At 50.1% G+C, this 8253-nt stretch overlaps 1 protein-coding gene across 1 annotated transcript in view; it reads right to left on the bottom strand.

Annotated features, from left to right (window-relative positions):
• RPS2 (ribosomal protein S2) overlaps positions 1-8253 on the bottom strand; it is a 181080-nt gene that overhangs the window by 58559 nt on the left and 114268 nt on the right. The gene's annotated exons all lie outside the window — the stretch shown is intronic.

The raw sequence follows: 8253 nt of genomic DNA, 5'->3' as shown, positions 1-8253 counted from the left end.
CACATGCGCAGGCAATGACAACTTAAATGAAGGCACCTTCGACCTGTCATAGGGCAACAACAACCTCCTGCTCAGCACTACGGGTGGCGCGCTAGGGACGGCAGCATCGCGTTCCAGGAACGGCATTGCACGGCGTAGGGGATCACCTGATCCTCAGTTGACTCGCGTTAGCAGCCATATTGGTACAATACATCAATACATTGATTGTAAGATGCATCCCGATTTCAGAAATGGTAAAATGTGGGGGGGGAAAGTGCGTCTTAGAATCGAGCAAATATGGTAATAAAAGTGATATGTTCTCATATATTTGTGGAGGTTTTAGAGTGCATCACACAGGGAACCTCTCCTCGTCCTTGTATATTTGTGCAGACTGAAGTTCACTGGATCCTGATTAGGTGGTGAGTGTCTGTGACTGATATAAACAAGAGGTAGGCGTGTGCGTGTGCGTGTGTGTGTGCGTGTGTGTGTGTGCGTGTGTGTGCACGTAACTTAGGAACTTTGTACACTCACAATTTCCTGTCATAATACTAAGGGAATTTTGTTTCCGGTTTTTGACAGTTTAAATTGCACTCAATCACAGGTAACAATATACTTCTTTCACTTAACCCTTTAGGCCAGGTGTGGCCAACTACAGTCCTCAAGGGCCACCATCAGGTCAGGACCTCTCTGCTTCAGCACAGATGCTCAATCAGTGGCTCAGTCATTGGCCAACTCCAGTCCTCCCCATCAGGTTACGTTTTCAGGATATCCCTGCTTCAGCACTCTTTGTCTTCGGCTGAGCCTCTGATTGAGCCCACCTGTGTTGAAGCAGGGATATCCTGAAAACCTGACCTGTTGGTGGCCCTTGGGGGCCTGGAGTTGGCCACCTGCTCTAGGGACGTCACATATTTCACTAAGTTCAATTCACAGGACAATAAGAGACAATGATACATTTTTTTAAAATAAAAAATGCACCAAAATGACATAAAAAATACATTTGTCACACGATTTAGGATCGAAATGTAGAATTTCACTAATAAATTGCCGGCTAACCTGGGAGGAGTGCTGGTTTGTGTATTTGTTTTCCATCATTTGAATACCTAGCTGTATAATTTAATTAATGATCCACAACCTGTCTGGCATTTAATAGCCAAAGCACCGTCCCATCCTATATTATATCTTTCCTTGGGGTTGGTTTCTTTTATAACCTTAAATGTTTTCTTCTTTGTCCCTTTTTGTAACTGTGAAACTTTGCGTCCCATTGGGAGAAAAGCGCTATGTAAATAAAGTTATTATTATTATTATATTATTTTTGTCTTCCTTGAAATAGTTATTTAATTACCTGCCTTTACTCCTACTCCCTGTGTATTACTGTCTTACTATATGGTATTGTATATTATATATATATATATATATATATATTTTAGTATGTATATTTACTTCACCAGCCCTTTATAATTTTTTTACATACATTGCAATATGGGGAATATAATAATAATAACAGATGGGGAAAATGTATCAAGACATACAAGTAATATTGGGAGAAAGAAGTCCCTGTCCCGAAGAGCTTACAATCTAATCGGCAATAACAGTAGGAGTACATCTGAGTACATTGGTTAGAGTAGAAGTTCAGGAGTGGCCAACTCCAGTCTTCAAGAGCCACCAACATGACTAGTTTTAAGGATATCCCTGCTTCAGCACAGGTGGCTCAATCCGTGGATCAGTTGTTGTCTGAGCCACTTGTGCTGAAGCAGGGATTTCCTTAAAACCTGACCTATTGGTGGCCCTTGAGGACTGGAGTTTGCCGCCCCTGTGGTAATTGTTCTCATGCTGCTGCATAATCTACTGCATCAAGGAAACAAAGGGGAGACTGCCAGAGAAATAGGAACAGCCCCATTATGCAGAGAGAGAATTGTCAGATAGAACGTGGAAGAAACATTTACCATTTAAAAAAATAAATCTCTATTGCTCTGAAGAGGAAGAGAAATGCCTTTTGATTCCACTATCCCGATAAGCTTGCTGGCTGAATGAAGCAGTCACTCAACGCCACACGCGGGAAAGAAATAGTTTTCATTTCTTTGCTTTCATTTCTGGCTCAGAATCACGTACAAGGAAGTGTGATGAATTAAAACATCACTCAAGTGTCAGGCAAACCGGTTTGGCCTGAGACGTGCATGAAATTCCCACATACATCACTGGTGCACAGTGTGTACCATAGGCTCAGCCTGAAGCAACAAGACAATTACAGAACACCCCAGTTTAGGATTTCATGTAGGTGGAATATATTTGGTGTGAATTTGCCTCCCAAACCTTTTTGCCTATTTATCTCATGCTCCAGCCTGTTCCAGGACTTCCAATAAACAACAAGCATTTTGGGCAGTTACTGGAATAGGGATAATAATAATAAAAATAATAATAATAACATTGTATATATAATATAGAATACCATTATCCTTGCCCAGATCATCTTGATAAAGTAACTTAATTAACCATGATGACACTGATCTCTTGCGGTCTTCCACTTCAGAGGGCAGTATCTGAACAGTCTAGGATGTCTTGCTGTAGATAATCCTCTGCAGTCAACTCGCCGCCGGCCGTCACGCCACCAAGGTGACCCCCTTAAGCATACTCCTCACCCCAAAAGCCCCTAAAGTTAACTCTTTACCCTAACCCGTTAACCCCTTACCCTAAAACCCCTAGCCTTAACCCTTTACCAAAAAACCCTAATATTAACGCTATATCCTAACCCGTTAACCCCTTACCCTAAAACCCTAACATTAACTCTTTACCCTAACCTGTTAACCTATTACCCTAACATTAACTCTTTACCCTAACCTGTTAACCTATTACCCTAACATTAACTCTTTACCCTAACCTGTTAACCCATTACCCTAACATTAACTCTTTACCCTACATTAACTCTTTACCCTAACCTGTTAACTCCCATAAACCCTAATCCTAACGCTGATCTTCACACTAAAAACCTTAACCCTTTAACCCTACCCCAAAATCCCAAACCCCTCACCCTAAAAAGCTAAACCATAATCCGGTACCCTAAAACCCATAATCAGAGCCCTTAAACTAAAATCCCTAACCTTACCCCTTACCCTAAAAAGCGTAACCCCTTACCTTAAACCCCCTAAAGCTAATCCCATAATAAGTAGGCTGCAGCATGTTTTCCCCATTCCGGTATCTAAACCATAAAGTCACACCTACTGTGTGATACGTGTGCCGTCTTCTGCGTGCAAGGGAAGATTTAAACCCCAGTCATTAAATTGGAAGATACGATGGCCAAAGTGCCTTAACCCCCTCACCGACAGAGAGGCCAACACATTGTTAGGCTTCTCTATCAGCAAAGGGGTTTATAAGAAGAGTGTCACTGTATCTGTGAATGTGTTAAACACTGGCGGACATAACTGTCTGGCCCTGATTTCAAAAATATTACAAAACAGAAAGGGGGAGAGTCTTTAAAATAACATTCTTCCGAAGAGAAGATGGGACTGGATATTTGTGAAGAAGAAAGTAGAGGTACCGTGCGTTTTTAAATGGAAAGGAAGGTTCTCTTTGGCCCCCAGGTCAGGGGTCCGCGACCTTTCAAGGAAGAAGAGACTTTTTTTTTTTTTTTTCTTTGACCAAAATATTTAGAGAGCAGCAACCCAGGCAGGAATATGAATACACCCCCACATAATAACGTCATTTTATATAGCACGGTTCTCCCAATGGGACACAAAGCGTGTCACAATACCACATAGGATGTGTTACAGACACAGTCCCTGCCCTGCAGAGCTTACAATCTATGATTTTGGTGCCTGAGGCACAGGGAGATAAAGGGACTTGCCTGAGGTCACAAGGAGCTGACACCGGGAACTGAACCAGGCTCCCCTAATTCATATTGTGTCATCGTTTACAGATTCCGTGTCTTTACTCACTGAGCCGCTCCTTGACACATACATAACATATATTATAAACACACACACTCTCCTCTCACTCTTCCCATCTTCCTTCCTCTTTCCTCCTCCTCGCTCTCTCCTTGGTTCTTCTCCAGTGTGCGCTGTGACTGTGATGGACATGAGAGCAGCCAATCGTAACGGCTGTGGAAGAGGGACAGGAGCCTTTAAGAAGGGGGAGGCAGCCATGTAAGATCACATCTGCGCGGACCTGAGTGCAGTTGCACTTCCCTGTGCCTGCCGCCCTGCTTCTCCTTCCCAATCCAGCGTCAAATGACGTCACCAACGCGACGGTGCAGCGTTACCGTGGTAACGCGGCATCATGATGTCATTTGACGTCGCGGTTGCCATGGCAACGAGATGCCATGTGACGTTGTTTGTGAGATCCGCAGCGTCACTTGATGCTCCATTTTGAAGCAGGGCAGCAGAACGGAGGCGCCGGCGCAGCTAAGTGCTTTCCCATAAGGTCCGATTAGTCTGAGAGCGCAGCAAATGCTAATGCAGGCAGACATTTTTGCTGCCCCACCAATTGTTGCTGCCTTAGGCCCGGGCCTATCGGGCTTAGTGGGAAATCTGACACATCCTGAGTGCTATCAGGTTCAGTCGAGGGCTGCTGAGAGTGCTCCAGGCCACTGGAAAAGAGAGCTACAGTCCCCGACGTTGATGAGCGATCCCCCCCGCTGGAAGGGACCCTCAGCAGCTATAAAACGCACAGCGGGACCGAAGCCCCTATTCGAAGAACAGGCCTGCAACAGGTTCAGTACACAACGAAGCTCCCACGGTGTGTGCTGGCACCATCACACGCCAACATACCCAGGATTGCGTGGCTACTACACCACTGACACCGACACACACCCCCTCAGCGTTATTCAGGGATTGTATATTAACCTGTATACTGTGTTTACTGATCCTCATCAATAAATCCCCCAAGGTGTATAGTACCTAAAGTAATAATCCTGTCCTATCAGATTATATATAGACTATTGTGGCTACCATATTGACTATTAGTATATAGCCTAGACCTGTATTCACGCAAAGAACTACTTCCCTATAGTAAACCCTGATAAAATCATGGGAGGGGGACGAGAGCTCCCTGACTATCTAATATAGTCTCAGACTCCTAAATCTGCGCTCCATAGAGCCTCTGAACTCACTTTATAACGCGCGTACCTTCTTCGCTAAACGCCATGTTGTAACCACGCTCTTGATGAGGTCATCACGCCGCCACCAATTCCAAAGAATATTTTATTAGATTATCAAATAGGTCTTAAAAGTAATAATCTCCTGTGACAGACATATAATTGCTAACATTTTCATGAACATTTTTGTGATTTTACTGTGATACATGATGAAAAATAAACAGTATATATAGATATCTACTATATATTTCTGAAAGCACTGTATGTCTGCGTCCCTAGCGGCAATCTCATTGGTCCCTTGGCCTGCCCGCCCCCGCACCTCTCATTGGTCTGAGGCAGAGTGACGGGCAAAAAAACACACAGACACAGACAGACAGACAGACAGACAGACACACACACACACACACCCTCACTCTCCCCCGTCAGTTGGACCGCAGCTCACCTTCCACACACCCCCCCCCTCCTCTCCCGGTGCCCCTCACTCTCTCCCCCCACCTCACCCAAATCCCCACGCTCCGCAACATCCCCAGCCGCACCATCACCCTCACCGTGCGCCGCGGCCCTCCTGCTCAGCAGCAAACTCCAGGCTCCTTCCCCCTCGCGGCGCGGGCCGGGACTCCTGCTCTCCCCCTCACGTGCGCCGCTACCGGAGAGGGGAAGCGCGGCGCGGGACTCCCCCTCACGTGCGCCGCTACCGGAGAGGGGAAGCGCGGCGCGGGACTCCCCCTCACGTGCGCCGCTACTGGAGAGGGGAAGCGCGGCGCGGGACTCCCCCTCACGTGCGTCGGCTCCCGGACGGAGGGGAAGCGCGTCGCGAGACTCCCCCTCACGTGCGCCGGCTCCCGGATGGAGGGGAAGCGCGGCGCGGGTCTCCTGCCACTCTTGCCCCCCCCAGCTTACCGAACTCACCTCCTGCCCCAGCCAGATGCCACGGGGTCAAGGTAAGTCACCCACCGTCTCCCACCCACGCACTGTCACCCAGTCACCCACCCAGTCACCCACACACCCACCCAGTCACTTTCACCCAGTCACCCACTCACTCAGTCACCCACTCAGTCACCCACCCACTCAGTCACCCACCCACCCACTCAGTCACTCACCCAGTCACCCACCCAGTCACTTTCACCCAGTCACCCACCCACTCACTCAGTCACCCACCCACCCACTCAGTCAACTCAGTCACCCACCCACTCACTTAGTCACCCAAAAACTCACTTAGTCACCCACCCACTCACTCAGTCAAGTCAAGGTCACCCACCCACCCAGTCACCCACCCACCCACCCAGTCGAAGTCAGTCACCCACCCACCCACCTAGTCACTTTCACCCAGTCACCCACCCACTCAGTCACCCAAGTCACCCACCCACTCAGTCAACTCAGTCACCCACCCACTCACTCACCCACCCAGTCACTCAGTCACCCACCCAGTCACTCAGTCACCCACCCAGTCACTCAGTCACCCACCCAGTCACCCACCCATTCAGTCAGTCAGTCACCCACTCACCCACCCACTAACCCACCCAGTCAGTCACCCACTCACCCACCCACTCACCCACCCAGTCAGTCACCCACTCACCCACCCAGTCATTCACCCACTCACCCAGTCAGTCACCCACTCACCCACCCAGTCAGTCACCCACTCACCCACCCAGTCAGTCACCCACTCACCCACCCAGTCAGTCACCCACCCACCCAGTCAGTCACCCACTCACCCACCCAGTCAGTCACCCACTCACCCACCCAGTCAGTCTCCCACTCACCCACCCAGTCAGTCTCCCACTCACCCACCCAGTCAGTCTCCCACTCACCCACCCAGTCAGTCTCCCACTCACCCACCCAGTCAGTCTCCCACTCACCCACCCAGTCAGTCTCCCACTCACCCACCCAGTCAGTCTCCCACCCAGTCAGTTTCCCACCCAGTCAGTCTCCCACCCAGTCAGTCTCCCACCCAGTCAGTCTCCCACCCAGTCAGTCTCCCACTCAGTCTCCCACTCACCCACCCATTCAGTTTCCCACTCACCCACCCATTCAGTCTCCCACTCACCCACCCATTCAGTTTCCCACTCACCCACCCATTCAGTTTCCCACTCACCCACCCATTCAGTTTCCCACTCACCCACCCATTCAGTTTCCCACTCACCCACCCATTCAGTTTCACCCAAAGTCACCCACCCACGACCCAAAGTCACCCACCTACCGACCCAAAGTCAAACCGACCCAAAGTTACCCACCCAGTCACCACCCATTCAGTTTCCCACTCACCCACCCATTCAGTTTCCCACTCACCCACCCATTCAGTTTCCCACTCACCCACCCATTCAGTTTCCCACTCACCCACCCATTCAGTTTCCCACTCACCCACCCATTCAGTCTCCCACTCACCCACCCATTCAGTCTCACACTCACCCACCCATTCAGTCTCACACTCACCCACCCATTCAGTCTCACACTCACCCACCCATTCAGTCTCACAGTCACCCACCCATTCAGTCTCACACTCACCCACCCATTCAGTCTCACACTCACCCACCCAGTCTCACCCAAAACCACCCACCCAGTCACTGACCCCACCCACCCACTCACCGACCCCACCCACCCACTCACCGACCCCACCCACCCACTCACCGACCCCACCTACCCACTCACTGACCCACCCAGTCACCGACCCCAGTCACTGACCCACCCAGTCACCGACCCTGAAAAAGTCACCCATTCACCGACCCACCCACCGACCCAAAGTCACCCACCCACCCAAAGTCACCCACCCACCCAAAGCCACCCACCCACCCACCAACCCAGAGTCACCCACCCACCCACCGACCCAAAGTCACCCACCCACCGACCCAAAGTCATCCACCCCCCGACCCAACTCACCCACCCACCGACCCAACTCACCCACCCACCCACCGACCCAAAGTCAAACCGACCCAAAGTCACCCACCCACCGACCCAAAGTCACCCACCCACCGACCCAAAGTCACCCACCCACCGACCCAAAGTCACCCACCCACCGACCCAAAGTCACACACCCACCGACCCAAAGTCACCCACCCACCAACCCAAAGTCACCCACCTACCGACCCAAAGTCAAACCGACCCAAAGTTACCCACCCAGTCACCGACCCAAAGTCACCCACTCAGTCACCAACCCACCCACCCACTCAGTCAAGTGTCACCCACCCACCCAC

Source organism: Ascaphus truei, chromosome 11, assembly GCF_040206685.1.
Source record: "Ascaphus truei isolate aAscTru1 chromosome 11, aAscTru1.hap1, whole genome shotgun sequence".
NCBI lineage: Eukaryota > Metazoa > Chordata > Amphibia > Anura > Ascaphidae > Ascaphus > Ascaphus truei.
This window is presented reverse-complemented; position numbering and strand designations above follow the sequence as displayed.